The 16,142-nt window shown below is 37.0% G+C and overlaps 2 protein-coding genes across 2 annotated transcripts in view; one reads left to right on the top strand and one right to left on the bottom strand.

The window, feature by feature from the left end:
* LOC110456728 (probable methyltransferase BMT2 homolog) overlaps positions 1-2,682 on the bottom strand; it is a 39,431-nt gene extending 36,749 nt beyond the window's left edge. The window contains exon 1 of the mRNA XM_021507645.1: positions 2,597-2,682. The gene's annotated coding sequence lies outside the window, so the exon portion shown is untranslated. The remainder of the gene's footprint in view (positions 1-2,596) is intronic.
* A 7,198-nt stretch (positions 2,683-9,880) lies between these two features.
* The window catches only part of LOC110456718 (forkhead box protein P1-like), a 73,043-nt gene continuing 66,781 nt past the window's right edge, over positions 9,881-16,142 (top strand). The window contains exon 1 of the mRNA XM_021507631.1: positions 9,881-9,973. The gene's annotated coding sequence lies outside the window, so the exon portion shown is untranslated. The remainder of the gene's footprint in view (positions 9,974-16,142) is intronic.

Genomic DNA, 16,142 nt, shown 5'->3' with positions numbered 1-16,142 from the left:
CTTATTTATTAATTTATTCTGTTTATACACAAGGATCTTTTGTGCTTTTAATTCAAATTTTATATGGTTTTTGAGACTAGTCAGATTAAGGTCAATTTCTAGGCATTTAGTTTTATATATGTATTGTTTTATAAGTAGTATTATGATGTTTTCTATATAAAACTTTGTATGGTTATATGTATGTTTACCAAAAAGGAATTCTTGTTTTTCAAATCTTAGTGTAAGGTTTTTAGTTATAATATTTGTTTTCAGCTCGTCAATTAGCCTATCAATTTTTTCGCAATCCCATAGCATATGAACTATTGTTTCAGGGTGAATTTTACAGAAAGTGCAAAGGTTATTGTGTGATTTGCCAATTTTGAATAAAAATGTGTTTGTAGTGAGAATTCTGTGGTTTATTCTGTACTGTAGCCACTGTAGTTTGGAGTTGTTGGTGGTTTTAAAAGGACATTCATATATTTTTTTCCATGTTTCATCATCTATATTTTCATTTAATATCCATTTTCTTTGAGCAATTTCTTGCTGAGGTAATATATCACCATATATATCCACATTTTGTCAGTGATATGGAAGAGTTTTAGAGAGATTCAAGCCAAATATCACTTTACATGTTTACAGTTGACATTTTGATTGGGTCACACGCTTTAAGCGAGTTACAAAAAAAGGTAAGTTAAGTACAGAATCCATGCTCGAGTATGAGAACAGTTTAGTGCATACGGGCCCTGAAAAGATGGCCAAGACAACGGATACACAAACATTCTTTATTCATTTCCGCTTCGAAAACATATTGCCTCTTTTAATTAGAAAATAAAAACATAATTTAAATTTTAACATTTGTTAATTATGAATTAGAATTCAAAGATAAACTATGAAGCGGATACTGCAACAAACGTTCGCGGGCAGACGAACCAGATGTTGGTGATATAGTAATTAACAAATCAAAATTGAAGGGAGATGGACATACCACACACAGAGGTGATTGTACATTTAAAGTTTGATTATAAAAATGGAGTACACGGCATCATTCAGCTGTTTCTAGGAACCACCAGTGATGCTATGGACCAAAAAGATGGAAAGCTAAATTGTCTAAATTACTGTACAATCAGAGGGGCGAGTGCGTAAGACCCCTAGTACTAATATTAATACCCGGCCTCCTCTGCCATCAGAAAACTACGTTATCGCAGCTAAAGACCCCTTAATCTATGAATTTCAAAATTTGGAGGAGTATCGATTAATTTCGAATTAAATATATAAAGTATATATATATTATTAACCGTGAAACTACTGAAATAATGATAAGTTTGACCATCAAGGTTACAGCAAACCTCGAAGACTGAATTATCCATCAGCATAGTCTACAATCCTTATATCTTAATAGATGAATGACACACAGAGCTGATCAGGCGCGACATTGTTTTAAACGTTTAACAGTTGTCGACGTGACATCCTGTGACTTTTGATCGTTGCAGAGAATAGCGGCGTATGAATAATAAAAGCTTATCAAATCGTTAATCACATTTTTTTCAATAGTGATATATAAATTATCGTTTTTTATTATTACTAATATATTTTTCGTCGCCATATCGTTCACACGTAAGCATCTCATCCTTATTATAACGATTGTAGAAAATCTACATAAAATTTAGAATTGTAAGTTGTATTGTTTATTTTGACATCGGGTGTGTATTGACATGAAGCTTGCACTTCGAATTCGTCAGGATTTCCATCTTTCATTTAATTAATATGAGGCTATGGTTTTCCCCTACAGGTGAACCAAATTTTTACAATAGATTACGAAGCGGCATTTAAAAAAATGGTAATATCTCGTTTTCTAAAGCAAAATTCATAAACGTATGCCTCTGATCATTTAGTTTAACATTTCTTCTTTACAATTATACGGTGTTTTATACATGTATTCATTCAATTTCCGAGGGCTGGGAAAACAAACTAAGAAATTTTATAAAATCCATTTCCATTCACAAGAAGTGCATTAAACTGTTATATATTATATCATATTTGAATTGGCAACACACATTTTTGCATTTAAAAAATTACATTGTTCAAAACGTTATGTATCTAAAAAATAAAAAGTAACAATGACTTTTTTGGTATCCCCCAAATAAGTGAAAAACTATTTATGCAATTAAAATGATTAAATGATTAGGTAAAATAAACCATAGGATGGTTCTTGTGGAAGTATTGCCTTTATCTGATACACCTACACCTAGTACACTGTCTAAACCACACTCTGTTCAATGCGAATATTGACTAAACGAGCCGAAAAATTTGGTTCTCTCTGCAATACGAAACTCTCAGCGAACCGATGAAAATGGTAACACTGGTGCACGGTTCAGAGTGAGCACACTGTTGTCAATGCTTTCTTAATTAGTATGCATATACTTTATGCATATTTTCCTATTCATTCTTCATGAAATGCAAATGATCAACTTATAACATTGATGACGTCGATGAGGTCGATGAATCATATCCTTTTAGAAAAAAAAGTGTGTTTTGGCGTTAATGAGTCTCAAATAAATTCGGCCAAACTGAAACGTCATGACATGAAAAAGACCCTCCTTGGTGTAAACGCACGTACTTTCTGCATACAGGAAGTGTAATCTAAATCAAGTCACCGGAACCGGATATATAGAAGCGGCGCTTGTGTCGTCTGTCTCCACTGCCCATTCTTAAACTCTCGTCTGACAGACAAACTATCGCTGAAATGGCAGATCGAGACTCGACGATAACGATAAGATATGGCAGAATGTTGAAATCTAATATAACACTGAACCGACTTATTTAAGTTGGTCAAGTGACGTAATATAAACAGATTATGAAAAGAAAAGAGAAAAGAGCCGGGGGAGGGGATCAAAAGATTTAACTAACCTAATCGTGGTTAAAACCTAATTGTAATGCAGTAATTTCAACTCCGTTTACCATTTGATTGTGATAAATAGAAACGTCAATTAAGGATATAGATTTGATATGTTTAGATATGTATCGAGGCAGGAACCGACAAAAGGTATGGACTCGCTATTACATAATTGGAGAAGCAATTTATGCTAAATAGTACGTATCTCTGTATGTTTCGCTGACTATCTGAGCCTCAAAATACCTCAAGCAAAGGAGAACTTTTCTAATTGGACAATAACTAAGAGAGTAATTAATTTAAGTTATAATGTTGACCCACGATATAGGAAGCATAATAAGTATATTCTCCAGAAAGGGTTTTAAGTGTGTACACCACTCGAAAGTCTAATAAATGTTGATATTCTGCCGAACGCCTATATAACACCACCCAACTCTTCCCATTCTTCTCCTTTTTTTTCTATATTTCTTCCATTCATTATCTTTGTGTGTGTGTGTTACTGGTAACCAATGGTGTACGGTTCCTCCTCCTGACTTGTGTTATGTAGTGTAAAGTATACGATGCTTACCTTTTGTTTACTTCTATGTTTGTCGCTAATCACAGAGGCTGACATCTTATCTATGTATTACATACTATTGTCATATATTATGCAATTACCTGTTATTTACATCAACTCGTCAGTATTTACCTGTCTCCTGCTAATCACGGAGGAATCACCTGTAGCTTTCCAACGCCGCTGTAGTTATTTATATCTGTTTGTTGTTAATTACAGATGCTGACATTCTACAATTACCTATAGTTTTACATCGCCGAGGCAGTAATCATTCACCTGTCTATAGCTGATCACGGAGGAATTTACCTGTAACTGTACATGACCATGGGGCAATCGCCAGGTAATAGCGGCAGGTAGACATGTACAGGTACTCCGGTTTTCCTTCATCACCAAAACAAGGCTCATGACCACAGCAAGTTATTTACCCGTTTGTTGCTGATTACAGGGGCTGACATGTACCTGGATTTACAAAAGGCTATCAGTTATTTACCTGTATTTCTAACAGGGTAGGGCCGCGGAGGTCTGGCCGTCTATATCTATGTTCACTCCACCACTGGGTCACGGGTTCGAGACAAACGAGGGGCAGTCGCCAGGTACTGGCCGTAGGTCGGTGGTTTTTCTTCTCAGGGCACTCCGGTTTTCCTCCATCACCAAAACCAGACACGTCCTTAAATTACAATGCTTGGCTGTTAATAGGACGTAAAACACAACAAACGAAACCAATCTACTGTAACAGGTTTGTATCTGTATGCGTCGACGATTTCAGACTCGGGGATTAATTTGAAACATTATCTAATAAGACTTCCTTGTGTTCTCCAAGAGTAAATTATGACAATGGTTACCTTTTACTCCACTGAGATATAGCATTTCTTACCTCATCGTCCAGACATAAACGACAAAATCTTCCATATTACAATTATGAAATTTATTTGACCAAAATTCATAGAGTAGCTTCTACTCTTAGTTGCTTGTTTTACTGAACATGATACTTTTGATGAGGCAACTATTATTAACTTCAACCTTTAAGAATATCTACGTCAATACTTCCTTAAACAGCCACCTGTCGACATATATATATAGCGGCTCAAGCCTCTGACTTTCAACAACACATGCCCTTCCTTTTTCTCACCGGATATACTGTTAAACACACATTTGACAATGACTGGGATATTTAACGAAACTAAAATTCAACCTCGTCACCAACGTTTAAATGAACATTCCCAATGACTTGTTCCATCAATGCGATATGAATACTGTTCAACAGTATACAGACATTAATTTTCTGATTTCATGTTAGATCCTCCTTCTGCAGACAAAGACAACCATACGCTGCAAGCTTTATAAGAGAGAAGATCATTTGGAAATTGTTCTCAATCATATTGCTAAAAATATTAAAACCTGATATAACATATATTGTGAGTGATAGCGCAGCGGATCAGCGCTCTGCCGAGAGGCCCCGGGAGCGAATTCCCGCAGTGGATGTGATTTTGAGACAAAAATGGATGTTATAGCAAAACATATTTCTTTCGAATAGTTTCTTATAGTTTATGGAAAATAACTCCTTGTCAGAAGAAAAATGCCGTACAAATTGAAACTCTTCATCGTTGAAGATAAAGCACAAAGATTTGGGACTCTGTACCTTAAGCTCATTGTTATATTTCGGTATTTTCCATAATACTGTGCCAACATTCACTTAAGAAATGAAGATGTACTCGGGTAAGTTTTCGAATGATGCTCACCATATAATTGTTTATTACTTCTGGGCATTAACACCGAAATACTGCAAAATTATGTACCTCTCCTTTCTAAAAATCTACTCAAATGGACTGTAAGCTTACCGCAAGGTCTCTTAGTGATTTCAAAATATGATGGTCAACGTTCTTTCAAATGGAGGGGTTTTAGATTTTACCTTGCCTCGACGTTTAAACTCAGTGATTACATACATAATCGAAGGTTATCTTAAATTAATAGGACTCAACCGCATGAATATGGAAGTCGATTGCCAATGGACAAAATATGAATTTTACTAGAGTTTTTAATCAAGGGCCCGATTCACGCCATTATCGTTTGAATTTTCTTTCGCTCAGAAGATATTGATAGAAAGTTAAGATTTTTATACTAAAATCCGCTAAAAATAAACTCATAGCACAATAAAAAAAAAAAAAAAGTTATCTCTTTCAGATATTGACATAAATAAAACCAAAAATCACCGGGAACTCCTTTTAAAGGAAATACGGATAATGAATGCTGGGAAAGAACAGAAGTGCTATATAACGCTGCATATATTATAGTATAAGGATCTAATAGAGGACATCTGCAGAAGCGGATTTTTTCCTTTTGAAACCAAAACCCATTGCCCCTACTTCATTGTTAAGGCCTCCTCTTTCGCTATGGCAGTGTCTCCTTGGCACCCTTCCTCGTACGACTTTAGTCGTTTCAAGAATGTTAAACCCTCTTTTATCCTTTTTTTAACTTTGATATCTAAAATTTACGGTAGCTGAATGAGGACAACCAAATAATTATTTAACTCGTTAACAAGATACTTAGTCTAATAACGAAATACTCATTCAACGAGATAAAACTATGTTTTGGATGTCGGCAATCAGCCACCGTAAAATTAAATATAAATTCGACATTATTTTTTATATTTTCATATTTCATGTCCTCACAACAGCTATTAAGTCGCACGAAGAAGGGTTCCTTGGGAGACACCGCCAGATAAGAAAATGAAAAGATATAAGTCCGAAGTTTTTCTCTCTCCTCAAATGGGGGCAGCAGATCAATTATTTGATATCCTCTGAGTAAAAGAAAAGACAAGAACAATAATGATTCCACCCCTGTGATTCCACAGAGGGTCCCACATAAGTCACTTCTCACGATAAGGTGCAATTGGGATCTTGAAAGGGTGAAACCAGTATTCCAATTATCAAAAGAAAAAATATTTACAAAATTGAAACGAAACCGTCAATGCATTGTATGGGAGAGTGACGTATGTGAGGTTTGTTTGTTTGTTTGTTGTTTACAGTATTTGTAGCAATGTAATAAGTCAACGATTTCAAGAAATTATACCAACAGAAAGATAGCAAACGGTTCAAGTAGAATGTCAAGTTTTTCATTACTTAAGGCATTGCCTCTCAGCAAGTGTAGATAAAATATATAGACGTTAAATACCTCAAGCACAGGGACCTGTGAATTAGTAACATGATGTGAATTGGGTCGATCTAATGTGTAGTAGGTATTATTAAATGTAAAACGTGTTAGGGTTCAGATAAACACAAAAGTGTCATCATCCCTTCCAATGATGATATTAGTATACAAACACTAAGGGGAGGTGCATTTTACCGAGTGATGATCTTAACTCTTTAAAGAGTCTATAGTTGATTCTCGAGTCCCTGTGAATGAGCGCCAATGGACAAAATTATTCTGTCAGAGGACACAAGATGCCGGGCACTTCTTTATATATATATATATTATATATATTATATATCATGAGTCCCTGTGTGGTTACAAGCACAGAGACCTTATCATTTGTTACAGCTTTATTTGGATCTAAAGTTAGGTGTTCAGAGTAAGTCGATCTGTGTAGAATTACTCTGAACACCTTAATTTAGATCCAAATACAGATGTACAAATTATCAGGTCCCTGTGGTGTAGAGTATAATCTGATATATATTATATATTTATTTTACAACAATTGTGAAACAAGTTATTTCGACTTATATTTGTCACTCTTGTTAGCCCGGATGTTAGCGCGTGGGGGTCTTTATGTGGGAGGAAACCGAAGTACTCAGGGGGAAAAAACACGTGGTCGAGCAGATGACCCCATACCATTTCTCGTCCGATCACAGGTACTAGCCTCGTTCGTCAATACACCTAAAAAGTAATCATTACGAGGCTAGTACCTTTGGTACGATCGTTATCGAACCTTGGTCGCCTTGGTAAAAGGCTTGTGCGCTATCCACTGCGCCAACAGACCACCGAAATAGTCTCTGATGCTGATGAAAGATCATTCTTGTCATGCGATTTCGCTACTGACCCGAAATATCTTTCATTGGCTCTTGATCATGAGTCGATGACAGAAATGTGAAGTCTTTGTGTGTCTTTCTTGTCACACAAATTTCATACGAAAAGTTTTTTTAGTATTATATTTAAAATAATTAGTTTTAAATGATCGCGTATTAAGACGAATGTTGAAGTTTTTCTAAAACAAAATTGATAGCTGCACAAATGATGACGATACAAGGAACCCATTGTGACATATCATATCGACCTTTTTATACAAATAACGGAACTCAAGACGCTTTACTCCCTTTAATATGTACTCGACGATCTAGTCTTCATAAGTTGCTATTACTTGTGCAAAATCCTTTGTACCTATTTTGGACATATATAGGATCTAACATGAGTTTCTATTTCATATGAGATTTATGAAACGAGTCTACGAATTTTTCAATTTAGCAGCCTCTGGCGAGCTAGAATAAAAAAAAATCGTGACGAGTTTCATCAATTTCATATGAAATGAAAACGAGTGTAAGGATTTTAAGTAGTGTCTCGTACGTCAGTATGGCTTGGCATATTTTGCATATTTGTATTTTTATTATGTAAGTGATGTGTTATGTAAAATATGTGTGACACTTAAATAAAATATTTTATTATTTATTATTATTATGTAAGATCCTTTTTATCACATAATCAAGATTTGTGGCATTTATTCGTGTAAAAAGATAATTTGCATGCAACCTTGAAATGAAAAAGTCGCCACTTTGACTCCAGTGCGTAAGTCTGTGACGTCATGTACTTGTCCTAGGCGTGACGTCACAATTGAAACAAATGAAACTTACAACCAATCACAGGGCTGATAGGTCATATTACGTGGTTTTATATTCACTGGATAACACAGTACATTATGTGATAAAATAACATATGTTTAAAGTCAGACGATCTAGTCAACATTTCAAATGTCAGTTGAGAACTATATACGAACTATAAGATCACACTTTTTTTTTACATGCGTCACTGATTGACGCAATAACATACAAATTGGTAACGCATTTTTCCGGTGGATAGTTTCTCGACTGGAAACTTTATTTTTCATTGACTCTATCAAAAAAGATTTGACAGCACCATTTTAATAGTGTAAGTAATTTGAATCCCAACACTTGCCAAATGGAACTGAATGTGAGATAAGTAGGCCAAATGTCTCTAATCAGAGACGACAGGAAAGAGTAAGGAAATGAGTAAAATTGATTTATTTCGATAGATATTAAGCGACCTAGCCTGCTCATTTTCAATTGCTTTTATTCAAAACTTGGAGGGGGTGGGTGTTGGAATGATTCAGTCAAAAACATGCCTAGGTTAATATCAAGATTAACAGTAGATTGTGTGTACTTGTATTTATAAGTTTTTTTGTTTCTGTTTTTAATATTATTACGTTTTTTTCTAAGATAAGAGCAATATTTAAGACGAAGAAAAATAACAGTCAAAATTTGATTTAAAAAAAACAACGTTTCTATCAAAGTTTTATTTTCTACCCAAACAATGAACGTTGCGACACGTTGTGTAGAAGTAAAACTTTGATAATACATATTTCCAAACTGAGAAATCTTATAGAATGTTTCTGCTTATACAAATATAAATACAGTCAGTACCTCTTAGAGGGAACGCCTAAACATGCACTAGATTTTTTTTTCTAGGGCTGATGATTGAAATAGTTATTCAGGTTGGAATATATCCTAGCTGTGTGAAGTGACGTGTATCAACCGTGTTATAGGCGATGGGTTTTTAAACTTGCGTCGTCTGCTGGTCCAGTGCCCTACTTTTTCAGATGCAGTAAACAAAGCAACTTCACAATGCACAACAACGCAAACTCTGCTCTCAACAAAATAACATTGATCAAATTTGGGCAGCATCTCTTCAGGTGCTTTTGTATTCCACGACAGTTGAATCGTTTTGACGATGGAATAATTTCATATTAATTTATAAGAAACTGTATGTTAGCCTGGATAACGGGACCGGTAATATAATCTTACCGAGAGGTTAGCACAACAGTCAAAATCTCTTTAATCCTGTCTTCACTTCACTTAAAATATATCTAGATGTTTGGGTGTAACCCCAAACAGTTTCTGCTCCGATCAGATCATGCAAATGTTTAGATTTCGGGTATTAAACACGGGAAAACTCCGCTGTTTGCCATTGTTTGTTATTTTCTGTTTACACAGCAGGTGCCCGTGACGTCACCAGCGGAGGCGCTTTACCCCTTTAAATAACAAAGACTACATGCGCTACATAAATAAAGTAAATTCGGAATTAACAAATCTTCGATATATGACATCTTCTCACTATCCACGGGTTTGGTAATATGTGTTTATTGATTCAGAATAAAGAAGGAGGTCGTCCGACCCGCTGTTTAGTTTTTTCTAACGGGACAGATGTTTGTGCGTATGAATATATTTGTATTTACGGTTGTGATTGGGTGGTAGAGTGTTGTCTTTCGTGCTGTTAATTTTCACCGATTTTTCTGTTGAGAAAGAGAACGTTAGCGGTGTAAAAAGGTAAGAAATAAAATATTTTATTGCAGGATTTGTGAATGACATGACCATTTTTAGCTGTTAATCTGTGTTTTTTGCACCGGCATTTGTCGGTGCGTTGAGCATGTTGTTTTTTGGGGTCGGGATAGTCCTCGGAGAGTAAACAATTTGCATAGCAAATGAGGTAAGCGATGAAGCAGTTTTTATCCTCCCGTAGTGATGCATCATGAAAAAATACATGTAAGCAAAATTAACGAATGGTGTCATTTTTAATATTTTTAACCCTAAAGTGTCATGACATTTGCTTACTCTGTCACTATCGCAAACACATTGCTCGTGCAGATAAAAGCCATGCTTTTGCGTGTAGCTTTTGTGTTCACACTGAATGGGATACTGTTATTTTCTGAATGGAATCAACAACGAATTGTGCTCTTTGTCTTGTAGTGACTGTGGTCGCATCGTCTAGATGCTGACATTTGGCGAGTTGCCGACTGTCACTGACCGTACCCTGATATGACTGCCCCTACTTAGATGTCGTGTAAGGTCACGATAGTTGGACTAACTGTTCGGAGCACCGTGACCTAATCGTAACTCGACCCCGTAAATTTACAGTCAATTGTTAGACATTAACACTTTTCCGAGATGTCATTGTGAGTGTTTGAAGCATAAGATACTATCTAGTTTGTATTTTTACACATGGGAATTTTTTTATTCGTTATTTTTTTTTCAATATTACAAATAACATTTTATGATGTCACCCTGAATTAAAAAAAGTATTACAAAATTGATAAGGAGTGATAGTTTTTATAATTTAATTAGCATAGCCTTTATATAATGAAAATTACAACTTTTTACATCAACATATTTTTGAATGTACAAAGGATTTACTCATTGTTTTCTAGTTTAGATAATTGACTATGCATAATTCATTCAGGAATGGGATATATGTTAACAGTTTATTTTAAATAAATTATTAACAGTGCTTTTATAAATATAATAGTAATAAACAATAGTATATATTATCTGTTTATATAATTCTTGATCAGTACAAGTTATTGCTTTCCAAACTGGTTCATTGTCACAAGTTTATGTTCCAGTCATGACTAATGACTGGGGTGATTGAGGACCGTACATATGTAATTCTGAAAAATGATTTAAGAAGTATCATTAAGTCATATAGTAATTTAAGTAAATGAATTCATTGAATAAGAAAAAAATCTGATCCTTCTTGTGTTGAATATTGTATTACATCATTTATTTGAACTCTCCCTAACAATACTAAATAATCAATTTTATTTTAAGAAAAATTTATTTCCTGAAACACCTATTTATTGGACGCTTTTCATTGATGATTTATTGTAATGCGTCTGTCCTCGGGTTATGTATGACGTGCCATTTAGTGTTTATAAATATGATAATGTAACTTGGAAGTATTTTAATTGGTAAATGGCTAACGTTATTTGTATAGGACTGCAATAATATCTATTATTGGGAAATTTTATCAGTCTTTCATGACTGTAAAGAAATATCATTATAAAAATAAAACAGAGATATTTAATAACAATTTTGATACGGTTACGACAGCTGAATCATTGAACATATAAACAATTTACTAGAATGAACAATGTATTTCATTATGTTTCAAATTATAACAAAAGATCATTTTGTTATTCAGGGTAAAGGTTTATTGTTCTAAATATCAAAGCAATGATAAAATAGTGATTTATTAAACTCTTGTTTGATGAATATAGATGTCTTGTATGTTACTTGTTATTGAAGAAATTTAAACAATCTTGAATTAATAGTTTATAGGTTTTAAAGAAGGTTAGTTACTTGTTATTCAAGAAATTTAAACAATCTTGAATTAATAGTTTTATAGGTTTTAAATAAGGATAGTATGTGTTTAATTGTGAATTTAAGTTGTGTTATCTGTTTGAGAGAAGTTAAATGTAGTCACTAGAGTAGTTAATTTTATTAATACACTGAAGAATATTTCATATCTAACACATTACTGAGGACTAAAGGATCTTCACATTAAATACATATTAACTCTAAGCTTCAATTACTGTTTATTGATGATTTGTGTCTGCTTTCTGAATTGATTTTTGTAACATAGCTCAATTTTATGAGGAGTCAACAAACGTTTTAGGACATTTCCTTTTTAGCATGATGACTCAAGTTTATAAAGAATTTAAAAGTAGTCCCAGGACTTAAGGTACAATCCACAGGTGTTTGTTTACTTTTTTGGAGAAAACGCCACCACCCAGTGAAGTTTGTTTTACTGCCTAACTCTCGGTGGCTAGAGATAAGTGGAACGTCCCCACTTGATAAAACACAGACAAAACACTGGCTTTTTCACAGGATAAGACTACATACAAATGGGCTGGATTTAAAGAACAGCAAACAAATGCTGCAATGGTATATATATACCCAGTGGTACCACATAAACACTGCCTTATTTAGCTCTGTTTCTAGGTCCAGTGTAAATTATATGAAAGTGCTTTGTTTACAGGTTTAGTAAACATGCATTGAGCTATTGACCTGAATATACAAGTGCTGGCCTGGCTTTGTTGTGTGTGGGTATTGATTATAAGTATGGATTAGATCCCTAGTAAAAACAGTTATAAATAGTGTTTATTCCTGACACATGTGATTGGCTATCATTATAAGGCAGCGATTAGTATTGTTTACCTTACACTCACACTTTGGTTGGGGAACATTTTGTGCACAAATAAAAATGTGTACAATCAGAAAATCAATTGGATTGATTGCAGATCAATATGAAAAATGTGTATCAATTTTATGGAACTCCTAATGCTGCTTCCAATATAGAACCCATAAAAGTATAATTTTTCATATGCTCATTTGTTGGTTTGGGTTTGTTGGGGGTGATTATGTCTATGAAAATACAAGGTCACATGACCAATGAGCAAAACTGAAGAAACTGTCCACTGGTGATCAGGTCATGTCCACTGGTGACCAGGACTGTCCACTGGTGATCAGAACTGTCCACTGGCGATCAGGACTGTCCCCTGGTGATAAGGCCTGTCCATTGGTGATCAGGGCTGTCCACCGGTGACCAAGTCATGTCCACTGATGATCAGGTCAGCTCCCCTGGTGATCAGGTCATGTCCCCTGGTGATCAGGACTGTCCACTAGTGCCCAGGACATGTCCACTGGTGATCAGGACTATCCACTGGTGATCAGGACATGTCCACTAGTGATCAGGACTGTCCACCTGTGATCAGGGCATGTCCACTGGTGATCAGGACTGTCTACTAGTGACCAGGACATGTCCACTGGTGACCGTGACTGTCCACTGGTGACCAGGAATGTCCACTGGCGATCAGGACTGTCCGCTGATGATCAGGTCATGTCCACTGGTTATCAGGACTGTCCACTGATGATCAGGTCATGGCCACTGGTGATCAGGACTGTCCATTGGTGTTCAGGACTGTCCACTGGTTATCAGGTCATGTCCACTGGTGATCAAGACATGTTCACTGGTGACCAGGACATGTCCACTGGCGACCAGGTCATGTCCACTGGTGATCAAGACATGTTCACTGGTGACCAGGACATGTCCACTGGTGACAAGGTCATGTCCACTGGCGATCAGGACCGTCCACTGATGATCAGGTCATGTCCCCTGGTGATCAGGACTGTCCATTGGTGTTCAGGACTGTCCACTGGTTATCAGGTCATGTCCACTGGTGATCTGGACATGTCCACTAGTGATCAGGACTGTCCACTGATGATCAGGACATGTCCACTGATGATCAGGTCATGGCCACTGGTGATCAGGACTGTCCATTGGTGTTCAGGACTGTCCACTGGTTATCAGGTCATGTCCACTGGTGATAAGGACTGTCCACTTGTGATCAGGACTGTCTACTTGTGATCAGGACGGTCGATTTGTGATCAGGGCTGTCCATTTGTGACCGGGCCTGTCCATTGGTGATCAGGACTGTCCACTTGTGATCCGGACTGTCCACTTGTGATCAGGACTGTCTACTTGTGATCAGGACGGTCGATTTGTGATCAGGGCTGTCCATTTGTGACCGGGCCTGTCCATTGGTGATCAGGACTGTCCACTGGTGACCAAGTCATGTCCCCTGATGATCAGGTCATGTCCCCTGGTGATCAGGTCATGTCCACTGGTGCCCAGGACATGTCCACTGGTGACCGTGACTGTCCACTGGTGACCAGGAATGTCCACTGGCGATCAGGACTGTCCCCTGGTGATAAGGCCTGTCCATTGGTGATCAGGGCTGTCCACCGGTGACCAAGTCATGTCCACTGATGATCAGGTCAGCTCCCCTGGTGATCAGGTCATGTCCACTGTGACCAGGACATGTCCACTGGCGACCAGGTCATGTCCACTGGTGATCAGGGCATGTCCACTGGTGATCAGGACTATCCACTGATGATCAGGTCATGTCCCCTGGTGATCAGGTCATGTCCACTGGGGACCAGGACATGTCCACTGGCGACCAGGTCATGTCCACTGGTGACCAGGACATGACCACTGGTGATCAGGACTGTCCACCGGTGATCAGGACTGTCCATTGGTGATCAGGACTGTCCACTGGCGATCAGGACTGTCCATTGATGATCAGGTCATGTCCACTGGTGACCAGGGGATGTCCACTGGTGACCAGGACATGACCACTGGTGATCAGGACTGTCCACTTGTGATCCGGACTGTCCACTTGTGATCAGGACTGTCCATTGGTGTTCAGGACTGTCCACTGGTTATCAGGTCATGTCCACTGGTGATCAGGACTGTCCATTTGTGATCAGGACTGTCCACTGATGATCAGGTCATGTCCACTGATGATCAGGTCATGTCCACTTGTGACCAGGACATGTCCACTGGTGATCAGGACTGTCCACTTGTGATCAGGACTGTCCACTTGTGATCAGGACTGTCGATTTGTGATCAGGGCTGTCCATTTGTGATCAGGACTGTCCATTGGTGATCAGGACTGTCCACTGGTGATCAGGTCATGTCCACTGGTGATCAGGTCATGTCCATTGATGATCAGGACTGTCCACTGGTGATCAGGACTGTCCACTGGTGATCCGGGCTGTCCACTGGTGACCAGGACATGTCCACTGGTGATCAGGTCCTGTCCATTTGTGATCAGGACTGTCCACTGATGATAAATAAATCACGTACAGATTTTGACTGCCTTTAGTGACCTGCACGCGCAGAAATTTGTGTCTTGCATTCAAAATATTCTCTAAATAATTCTATATTCCACCTCGACGAAATGTTATTTACAGAAGGCGAGAAACTAATCGAAGTCAAAAACAAAAGTTGTGGTGTTTTCCCATTTTCTCGGCAGGTAGTCTTGCTCATGAAAATGCTTTAATATGTAAATCGTTATGGCCCACTCGCCTGGATGGTAAAGTGCTTCGTTGAACCAGAAGAATACACACAAACAAAATGTTGAAGCAAACCACGCTGCAAGGTTTTTTTTCAGTCACTCGGGGAAATTTGCCACTGCAAAATGTAAAAATATTAAAAGATTTCAAACCAAATGGCATGAGGAATTTGATTGTTTGAGGCTAGATGATCAGTTGGAATACCGTTACCACAAAGAAATATTAAATCATCATCACGTCGTTTGATAAAAGATACAACAAATTAACAAACATCAGCGCTGTTACATCATCAGTGTATTAAAAAACACTTACTCAGTAAGCAAAACGGTAAATAAGTAAAGATCAACATAGGTGACATTTTACAGAATGGATCATGATATGCAGTCATCCTTGCAATGTTTTATTACTAATAAATAAGCAATAAATATTATTTACAAAATATCAATCACAAAATGAAAACAAATGCTGAATATGATAATTCTCATTGTTTTTATTTAATTAGGAAATAATTTAAGGCAACAACAATTGGTATCTCTCAAAACACATACCTGTACCCCCAAAATCTGCTGGTGTACCCCCATTTTGAAAACCTTGGGGGTACCAAAACCCCCAGATAAGAAAAATGAGTGGGAACACTGTATGAAACTTCTGCTGAGTATTAACAAATTGTATGACGTATATGTGAATATTAGGGCATGCGCACAGCACATTTTTCACACGTTTCTCGGGGAAATCTCAGTTTGATTCCTTGTAGATGTTATTCATGGTTTTATTTTAAATTTGGTACAGGTTTGTCACAGTT

The sequence above is a fragment of the Mizuhopecten yessoensis genome, unplaced genomic scaffold, assembly GCF_002113885.1.
Source record: "Mizuhopecten yessoensis strain PY_sf001 unplaced genomic scaffold, ASM211388v2 scaffold8839.1, whole genome shotgun sequence".
Taxonomy (NCBI): Eukaryota; Metazoa; Mollusca; class Bivalvia; order Pectinida; family Pectinidae; genus Mizuhopecten; species Mizuhopecten yessoensis.
Note: the sequence above shows the minus strand (reverse complement) of the source record. Positions and strands in the feature narration are given on the sequence as shown.